Source organism: Vombatus ursinus, unplaced genomic scaffold (assembly GCF_900497805.2).
Source record: "Vombatus ursinus unplaced genomic scaffold, bare-nosed wombat genome assembly UNPS02009132.1, whole genome shotgun sequence".
Taxonomy (NCBI): Eukaryota; Metazoa; Chordata; class Mammalia; order Diprotodontia; family Vombatidae; genus Vombatus; species Vombatus ursinus.
The window spans coordinates 16063009-16074010 of NW_020948910.1; the positions used below are offsets into that span (position 1 = coordinate 16063009).

An 11002-nucleotide genomic window follows, 5' to 3' on the forward strand; every position below is an offset into this window, starting at 1 on the left:
AAAAAGTTGCTTGTTCCACTTTGTTTTCTACTCTATCACATGCAGATTATATATGTACATATATATGTATATATGTATATGTATGTATGTATATATATACTTTTAAGATCATATGATTTAGAATTTTAAAGAAGCTTAGACATTTTTCAACCAAAACACTATTTTTGAACTTCTTAATTAAAAAATTTTTTTCTTGGTTGAAGAGTTTTTGAATTAAATTTTATGTATTCATTTTGGTTAGTCTGTCTGTCTATCTATCTATCTATCTATTTATATTTGGTCACCTCCTCTCTTTACTGTTGCCTTCCCATTCCAGTACTAAGCCCTGGGGATATGGAGAAAAGCAAAAGATAGTCCCAGCTCTCAAGGAGTTCACAGTCTAGTGGGGAGACAATATAGAAACAGCAATGTACAAATGAAAAATATTTTTTCAGTCATTTTTTTCAGTTGTGTTCAGTTCAGTTCAATCAACTCTTGGCAGCCCCATTTGGGGTTTTCTTGGCAGAGATACTGGAGTGGTTTGCTATTTCCTTTTCCAGCTCATTTTTACAGAGGAGGAAACTGAGGCAAATGGGTTTAAATCACTTGCCTAGGGTCACACAGATATTAAGCATCTAAGGCCAGACTTGGACTCAGAAAGATGTTTTCCTGACTCTAAGCCTAGCACTCCACCCACTGCCCACCTAGTTGCCCCAAGAAAATATATACAGAATACATTGGAGATCAAGAAAGGTTTCTCATAGAAGATAGGATTTTAGCTGGGACTTGATAGAAGACACAAGACAGAGATGAGGAGGGAGAGTATTCCAGGTGTGGGAAACAGACATTGCAAATGTCCAGAGGCTGGAGAGGAGATGGTGTGTCTTGTGCAAGGAACAGCAAGGAAGGCACTGGGAGTTGGGGATAATGTTTGAGAAGACTGGAAAGATAGGAAGAGGGCAGGTTGTGAAGGGCTTTGAATATGAAATAGGGGATTTTGTATTTCATTTTCCTCTTTGATCTCTTTGGGGTATAATCCTAGTAATAGTATTGCTAAGCCAAATGATATTCACTGTTTAGTAGTTTTGGGGAGGCATAATTGCAAATTGTTTCCCAGAATGGCTATACCAATTCATAGCTCTACCAATACTCCATTAAAATACTTGTTTTTTGACAGCCCCTCCATTATTTATCATTTTCCATTTTCTTTAGTGTGAATTTTCTTCTCTCTATATTAGAATATTAGTACTACATCATATGATTCCTAATTTCTCAAGTAAATTTATGTTTCTGGATTTCTCTTGATTTTTGTGCTTGTATTTCAAAGTTCTTTCTCAGCTCTAATCTTTTCACCAGGAATGGTTGAAAGTCCTGGGTTTGATTAAAGGTCCAATTTTTTCCTTCTAGGGTTATACTCAGAAGAGTAAGTTACTTTGGTTGCAAGTTTATCACTTTGGTCTTTTAGAGTTTATATCATATTTCAGGATCTCTTCTCATTTTTAATAGAAGCTGCCTAGTCTTGTGTGATCCGATTGTAGTTCCTTCATACTTAAACTCTTCCTTTTGGGGTAGTTAAATATATTTTTCTTTGATATGAGAGCTCTGTGTTTTGGTTATGACTTTTCTGAGACTTTTCCTTTTGCAGTTCCCTTCAGGAATTGTTTGGAGAATTCATTATATCTTCTCTTTGCCCTCTGGTTCTGGGACCAGACCTGGGAAGTTTTCATTTACATATTTTTTAAATGTGTTGTGCAAGCTTTTTAATTTTAACATGGTTTTACCTTTCTGTGATCTATTTCCACATCAGTTGTTTTAAATATCAAATACCTTACATTTTCTTCTATTTTCTTCAGTCTTTTAGTTCTATTTCAATACTTCTTGCCATCTTGTGGGAGCATTGATTTGTTTGTTCTATTCTACTTTGCAGGGAGACTATTTCTGGGGGTAAGGTTTACCAGTTTTTCTTCTGAGCTACTTATTCATTGTCTTTCCAATTATTTCCTCAAGGGCTTTCATTTAAATAAAAAAAAAAACCCAACAACATCCTGCTTCATTTATTCTAAGTATTAATGTTGAAAATCCCTTTTCCCCTTCTTTTGAGTCTGTTATTGCTGTTGAGTTAGATTTACAATTATATTTTTATACTGGTTGGTGTCTTTTTTATCTGTCTAGTTTTGGTTTCTGACATAGGGCATTATACCAGGGTCAGGATCCATCTCCTGTTGCACTTTTGGGTGTGATGGTGAGACTTGCTTAGTCTTGCTCTGTATCCCTGGATTTCTGAGTTGACTTTTACTTCCAAAGGATTTTCTCCCCTAGGTATCCGAGGTCCAGAAAGTGGATGTTTAGTGTCCTCTCTGGTATCTCAAACCAAGAGTATCATGGACTTCTGGGATCCTTGCCCTGGGCTGCCTTTGTCTGAGCACTGCAGAATCATGCACTTTGATGTTTGGTGCCCTGAGGCTTTCAAATTCCCACACTAGGGCTTTTTTGGGGAGGTGGGGAGGAAGCTCACCATTCTTTTTGCCTCCAGACTTAAAGCCCTACAGGCTAAACTTGTGTCTCTGGTTGTGCTGGTGCTCTGCCCCACTTCTTCCCACTTCCTTTCTGTTGCCTTCAGGTATTTGGCTGGCTTTTTGTACTATTTTGTGGTGGTAGAAGCCACTATTAGTAGTTTCTCATTATATTTCTTGATTGCTATTTGCTTTGATACAAATTTTAGTGTTTTGCTGGAGTAAGGATGGGGTGAACTTGGCAGCCTACTGTTCAAGAGTCCATCTTGGCAAGAAGTCCTAGACCTAATTTTGCCAACTGTTATATAGTCTTCAAGTGTCTTCAATTCCAAATCTGAATATCCAGTTTGGCTTGAGTCAGGCCTGCTCTTCAACAGTGGCACATAGTAGGCACTTGAAATGTTTTTGATTGGTGACCACAAATTAATAAAATGAAACAAAACTTCTGTCCAAATGTAGGATGGTAGAGAATGATTTGTATCCTTGTCTGGGTGCCTTTGTTTATGCCTGGGCTTGAAATGTCTCCCATCCTGTTCTGTTGACACTGCTTATCTTTTCAGATCTAATGAAATTGGAAGGCTTGCTTGCTCCTGGACAGAAATGTAATTTTCCTTCTCAGACATTATGTGATCCTTTGCACCTTTCTCAAACTCCTATTATGTCATATAATGTACTACATGATAATATAGTCATTGCAATTATGAATATGCATGTTTTGTGTCATTCATCTCCCCCCTGACCATAAGCTTCATTAGGGAAAGGATTGTATCATACTTATATTGGTATCTCCCCCAGCACCTACCACAGTATTTTGCAGATAATAAATGGTCATTACTAAATGAATGAATGAGTGAATGAATGAACATAGAAGACACACAGACCAACAGAGTTTCTGATGAGCAAAGAAGGAGAGATTAGGAAGTGAGAGGATATAGAAGTTTGAAGATGAATGTGATTGTGATGAAGAAGCAATGAGAACACAGAGAAGGGATCAGATGAAGGTGATGATGTGATATAATGAATTATTCTACCTATTGTAGACATGAGGGATTTTAAGCAGAGAAAGAGATTATAGTCAAGAACACAATGAAAAGAAATTGAAATGAATCAAAAGAAAGATAATTAATTAAGGGGAAATGACTTTTCTAGAATATTTGAGGAATAGACAGATTTGTTTGGTATAATGCTGTGCAGAAAGAAAGGATGGCTTTGACAAAGGTTCATACATGCAAAGGAAGAAGTATGGAATTAGGTACCTCTGATAATAACGGATTTAAAACAACAACAACAGCAACAACAACAGCTAGCATTTAAATACTGCTTTAGGGGTTGCAAAGACCTTTGCAAATATTATCTCATTTTATCCTCAGAATAATTCTGGGAGGTACATATTATTACTGGTTCCATTTTACAGATGAGAAAACTGAAGTAGGCAGAAGTTAAGTGACTTGCCCAGGTCTTACAGTAAGTCAGCCAGTAAGTATCTGAGACAGAATGTGAATTTAGGTGTTCTCAATTTGAGGTTCAGTGCTCTATACTCTGTATGACCTAACGAAATCTCATCAAATAAGGAAAAGATCTCTAGAAGAGGTACCTCTATGTCTTGACTCAGGAAATTAACTTTATAAAACTAATCTATATAGTTAGACATTATGAAATGAATAGACATTATAGAACTAGTCAATAGAATGTAAGGTCTCTCATGATAGGCAGGGATTTTTTTCCTGTTGTATCACCAGAACTTAGCATGGTGCCTGACACATAATAGGCATTTAACAAATGCTTGTTGAATTGAATTAACCTAGGATATTTGAAAGGGAGAAGCATCAACATAGCAGTTTATTCTCAATTAATAAATATGATAGGTTAATATAATAATGCCCTCACACACAGCTGTTGGCTTTTTTGGAAGGACTTAAGATCTCTGAAATTTTTGGAACACACCTGATAGTAGTTACATTGTTAGGATCCACTGATTGAGAAAATACATGACAAAAAGCAATGAAAATGAAAACATTTTCAAATGAATTTGTGTATACTTAATTGCTACTGCTCATATATATATTTAAAAAATGGCAGTCTATGTGTGAGATATATTTAATGCCAATTCTTGGTGTGCTGCATTTTCATTCATAGACTTCTTCCAATAGCTCCCATCCTGGCCTGTCTTTTCCCATCCTATGTAAACTGTCTCTCTCCCCTCCTCCCACTGTCCTCCCCGCCCAGCCATTAGAAGCTAACATCCAACTTCCTTACCTCCTCACCTCCCCACCTCCTCTCACATGTTAGGAACTACTGCCTGAACTTCTATTATTTACTTTTACTGTTTAAACTTCCTAGTGATCTAAAAGAAAGAATATTTTACAGATGGTGGTAAAGGAGACACAGGGCATAAGTTATTTTCATGACTTGTGATTTCAGCTGCAGAGCTCGGATCCAACCCAAGATCTCTTTCTTCTCAGTCCACAGTCCTTTTTTTGCTGTTATTAAATAACTCATTCCTCTACATTTCCTTTGGTTAAATATATTCATTTTGAAGTCATGTGGACCAATAGCAATATTATTTCTTTCTAGGTAGACATCCTGAAATTCACAATCCAGGGTGACACACAAAAAATGGAATGAGTGTGTTAGTATTCTACCTTTTCCATGTACCAGTCTGAGCACATTTTTCTATTAGAAGGTGCCATAAACCTGGATCAAATTGCTTGCCTTCTCAATGAGGGTGGGTGGGGAGGGAGAAAGGGAGAAAATTTGGAACCCAAAGTTTTAAAAACAAAAGTTAAAAAAATGTTTTCACATGCAACTGGGAAATAAGATATACAGGAAATGGGGTATAGAAATCTATCCTGCCCTACAGAAAAATTGAAGGGGAAGGGGATAAGAGAATGGGGTAGAGATAGAAGGGAGGGCAGATTAGGAGAAGGGGTATTCAAAATGCATGCCATCTTGGGGTGGGGAGGAGGGATGAGATGGGGAAAAATTTGTAACTTAAAATCTTGTGGAAGTGAATGTTGAAAACTAAAAATAAAAACAACAAAAAAAAGATGCCATAGTTGGAAGGATCTTAGCTATTAGTATGTATATTGTAATTACATTTATAACATGGTACATAGTCCTTTTTATTGATTTTATTAATAACTCTTAGCATAATTCTTAATGAAGTCTAGGGTAGATCAAAGCCTTAAGATCATAATTCACTTTTATCTCCAAATGTTATTTCTAGACCTATAGATGACATTGAATTAATTTGCCTCTGGTAAAAAGAAGATCCAGGTTCTGAAATTTTTTCTTATGGCTTAATTTCACAAGATCTACAAGCAAGTTTGAATTATCTTTAAATTCCACAAGTTTGATTTCCTATGAATTGCCGCACAAACATTATCCCTTGTCTCTTCAAAAAAAAAAAGAACTATGTATATATATAATATGTATATATGTGTTCATATATATGTATGCATATGTATTTAAAAATAAACAAATCCATATTTTCAAAGAGTTAAGCCTGAAGAAGCAGCTTGGAGAGTGGGTAGAAGGGTAGGTAGAGCCAGTGGGCTCCGCTACTAAGTCCTCAAAAAACACTAGGCTGATGGATGAGCACCTCAGTGCTTAGCACATCAGGGCCCTCTGGTCTGAGGATCTTGTGTATGAACTATTCAGAAATGTAACAATTCCTCTTACTCCAGCTTTGCCTAAAAAAGGTGCTACATACCTGTCATTCACAAGACCTAGGCTGGCCCTAATTGGCATGTATCTTAAAGCCAAGGTGAGCTCCTGCCTTTTGAATATTTAACCACAAGGAAGGAAATGAGAGTTAAGTTCAGGATGTCCAGCTTTGGCTTTGGGGCCTCTTAGCCCAAGGACAGCTGTGCTTCCAGTGGTGTTTTAGACAAGAATCGCTAGAGTCCTGGGCCTTGGTCCTCTGTGTGTGTGTGTGTGTGGGGGGGGAGGAAACCAACACTGAGTACTTTGTGCCAAAGCCTGTGACTTCTTTGTGCCTGCCACCAAAAAGCCCAGGAGGTCCTCCAAGCATTTGGCTTCTCACAGCATTTGTCCAGGGGTTCTAGCTACTGTTGTTTCTTTTGCTTGCTGAGCTTTGTGAGGTCCAGCACCTTGAAGAAGCCTGGGGCAAACTCCACCAGCCACCAGGGGTCAATGTGGTGACCTCCCACATGTACTCCTTGGTAATTAGCACCAACTCATGCTATACCACCTGTTCTGACTCTCTTTTGAAGAGAGCACTAGAAGGATGGATGTAAACCACCTGCTGGTCAATCAAAATTCAGTAGCCATCTTGTGGGCCCTTCTTTTTTTTTGTATTTATGCTCACTTGTTTTTATTTTTTAATTGTTTTTATTTATTTTGATTTATCAACAATCACTTCCATAAGCTTTTGAGTTTTAAATTTTTTCTCCCCCTCCCTCCTTAGTTCCCTCCCCAAGATGGGTGTGCAATCTGATATAGGCTCTACATATACATTCTTATTAAACATATTTGCACATTAGTCATGTTGTAAGGCAAAATTAGAACCACAAGAACCACAAGAAAGAGGAAACAAAACAAAACAGAAGAAAAAAAAAGCAAATAGTATGCCTCGATCTGCATTCAAACTCCATAGTTGTTTCTTTGGATGTGGATAGCATTTTTCATCATGAGACTTAGAGATGTCTTAGATCCTTGTATTGCTGAGAAGAGCTAAGTCTATCAAAGTTAGTCATCGCACAATGTGACTGTTACTATGTAAAGCTTTCTCCTGGTTCTACTCACTTCACTCAGCATCAGACCATACAAGTCTTTCCAGGTTTTTCTAAAGTCTGCTTGCTCACCATTTCTTATAGCACAATAATATTCCATTACATTCATATACCGCAACTTGTTCAGCTATTCCCCAATTGATAGGCATCCCCTCAATTTCCAATTCTCTGATACTGTGGGTCCTTCTTGGTGGCATTTTAGAAGAAACCACTGCAGATGACTTTCTATACGTGGGTTGTAGCCTTGTCACAGGACACCACATCCAACTTAAGTCTATCCATGATGCTCAACATCTGATTACAGATGTCCTGGGTTTGGCATAAGGAGTGAGACTATATGAATTTCTCATATCATTAGAGGTTGGAGAATCTGCTATTCTTCCAAGAATTGTACACAGCCAAGAGAATGATCTTTGGTCTGCTGGAATCTGGCTTTCTTTTGATCTACAGCATGGACATAATGGTAAACATCTCATTGCAGGCCAGATGCATGGACATGATCAGCATTTTCTACAACATTGGTTCCAGGGGGAAACTCCACCATTCTGTGGCCCAGATGGGTGAGCAGGCCTTCATCATCCTGGGCTGCTAATGTGTACAGTTGCTCTATGGTTGTGATCAGAGTTTCCAAGGGGCAAATGGGGCTTCCAGGAAGTCAAAGGAAAGTAGGTCATGAATGCCCATGGTCTTGAGAGAGAGCACCATGATGGCTAAATTAGTTCTCTGGATTTCAGGCACTTTGATAGTTCACATGACATCTTGGTATCACACTTTGTGTTGAGCCTGTAACACTTTCCAGGCTCTGTTCTCCCAGCTCTATTGCTCTCTGCTTTGCCTGAGCCTGAGATGGGAGTCACCACCAGCTGGTTGATCCCAGTCTTGGAGTTGTATACTTTCTGCTTCACAAACTTACAGTCCACCATGTAGTAGATCCCTTCACTGGTCAGAGATTTCTCAGCAGTGTTGGTAACATTACAGCTTTTCTGCTACCAGGAGGAGCCAAGTCAAAAATCTGGGTTTGCATCTCACTCAGTAGAGTATAATACACAGGGAGGATGATTAATTTAGGTACATCAGGACCCAGAGACTTTATGCATTCATATAGGATATCACAGGCAGTATTGATCTCTTCCTGACTAGTCAGAAGCACCAGGATACGTCCTGGTGGTTCAGTTAAATGGATCTGCATGACCGTGATAAAACTGGAATCTAAGTAACCTGTCTTGGGTTCTTTGGTGTTGAAAATTTCTGCTGGATATGTTAGCCTGGAATGGCGAAAATGGAACCTTCATAGAAATGCTGGGAACATTTCACAGCATCTAATATGGCCAAGGTAACAATCAGCTTCACTGATTTCTGCACTGTTTTTTTCAACAATCCAAAGAGCACATCTGTGTGAATTGTTTTCTCATGAACTAAGTCCACCATGATGATTGCATATTGAGTAAGGTTGGGATCAATCAAACACTCCTTAAGCAATATCTCTTCTGTCATGTACTTGATGACTGTTTCTGGACTGGGGCAGTCTTCAAATTGAGTAGTGTAATCCATCTTTTGTCCCAAGCAACAACCAAACTCCTCAGACACTCTTTTGGCCATTTGCATTGCTGCCACCCTTCAAGGTTGTGTATATCCAATTTCCCCCCGGAGGTGTAACCTGCCTCAGCAAGACAGTGAGTGATCTATGTTATCTTCCTAGATTTCTCCAATAACAATCAGGATCTGATTGTCATGAACAGCCTGAATAAGCTACTCCTTAAATTTGAAGATAGGGAAACTTTCTGTCTGCTCAATGATTGACAGTTAGGTCTTTTTTTTTATCATAAGATTATTTGCTGCCCCCCAAAGCATGGTTCTTCCATTCCACTATGTCATCAGGCATCCTTCTAATGTCCCACATGCTGGCAGCAATCTGCCTCCCATCCACATTAGGCAGTGTTTGTTGAGTCCCATTGTGATGGAGTCCATCTCTGCTTCATGCTGGTTCTGTTTGAGTTCTTTTCTTTCTTTAGCCAAAGCACTCTGCACCATTGCTGCTTTGGACATGGAGCCATCAGGATTCTTAACAATTTTAATGGGGCTTATGTCCATGCTTTGTTTGCTATGTCCTCTCAGGTATGAAGGCTCTTTCTCAATCAGTTCAATCTCCAGGTCTTCATCTTCTTAATGATCCATTTTAGGAAGGATTCCTGTCTCTTCATCAAAGTCTGGAAACTCTTCTTTGGAAAGAACATTGACTGAAATAAATTATTTGATCTCCCATTTCTCAAGATCTGGATGAGGTATTTCAATTGGAGCCTGTCATCTTCCACTTCCTCACTGATCTTGCTAACAAGGTTCCTCTAGTGGTTTGGGTTCAGCTCTTCTCCAGTATCCTGATCCACATCCTTCATGCTCAGACTGGTTTTGGTCCTAGTGAAAGACAGGACTTTCACCTTAATCCTCTGGCCTTTGTTAATCACACCAGCAAAACTGGCCACTCAGCCTTCCCAGGGAAGCTAGAAATGTGAAATAAGCCTTCTCACCATTTTTCTTAGTCCTTCCATACCCAAATGGCACGATACTGTTAACTTTGCCATTGTAAATTTCCCCAATAGAAGGCTCTGTAGTTGGAGGCTGATTCACATGCTTGTCTCACCATCTGTCATAATTCTTTTCTCCATACTTATTACAGTCTTTGATAGGACTTTGACTTCTGCACTTACATCGGTATCTAGATTTCCTTTTATTCCTATCTGGAGTCCTAAAATGTGACCTCCATTGGACCAGGGTCTCCCTTTGTGGTTTCTGTCTTGGTTTAGACTGTGAATCTGTTTCTTCTTTTTTGCTCTGTCATAGTGTTCAAAGAATCTCTGCTTCTCATGGGTTGCAGTACTAGGCATTAGCAAGTCAAACTCTTTAAGGACATCCACATCTTTGAGGGCTCTCACATTATCTTTATCAAGCATGGTCCATACTGTAGGACTGTCTGGTTAGCGAAGAACTGGTGACAGGTTCTTGACTTTTGCTTTCCACTCTTTGGTTTAGCAACTAGATCTTTGATAGTAGAAGGCTTTGATGGTGATCGCATGGTTTGTATGAGACATAACAAGTTGCTTATAAGATAGTCTGTAAATTCAGCACCATTTTTGGAGAGGGAAGCTTTAAAAGTGTCAAAGTTTGTATTTTTCTCAGCAAGATTGGTCACAAATTCAGTCAAATTCTTATTGCTGATCCCCAGATAGTTGTCCAGTGTTCCAGTGCACATTTTGGACACCAGGGACAGATACTTGAGCTTGGCGATCTCTTCAGCAGGACTGGCTTGGCCATCACACATCATGAACCCCATTTAACTTAAACCTGGCTTCTTGCCTCTAAGACTTCACTATTTCACCACTTTTCTTTCTGCTTCAGTCATTGCCCCACCTCCTTGTTTATCTTTCCTGAGGTGGCATCCAAGGACAACACCTACCTTATCAACTTTTGATGGTACTTGTCTACCTTGTCTACCAGGATAAGCATGGGTCCTGGGGAATCAGGGTTCCACCTGGAGAGAGAGCCTGAGAAACAACTACCACATCCAAAGAAGGCAGTAGGTGGGCAAATTGCCCACTCCTAACCAAAGGAGGTACTGACAAAAATTAACGGTACATACAGGACTTTTTCAAAATCCTGGAATTGGAATGAGGATACTTTAAATCCTAAATGAGGATCCATTGAAGGTAAGTCTGGTGCCAGCAGCTGCAGTAATTCAAGCTCCAATATCATGTTTTAAAG

At 39.0% G+C, this 11002-nt stretch overlaps 1 pseudogene; it reads right to left on the bottom strand.

Annotated features, from left to right (window-relative positions):
- LOC114034850 overlaps positions 1 to 10565 on the bottom strand; it is a 130071-nt pseudogene extending 119506 nt beyond the window's left edge.
- Positions 10566 to 11002: the final 437 nt, after the last annotated feature.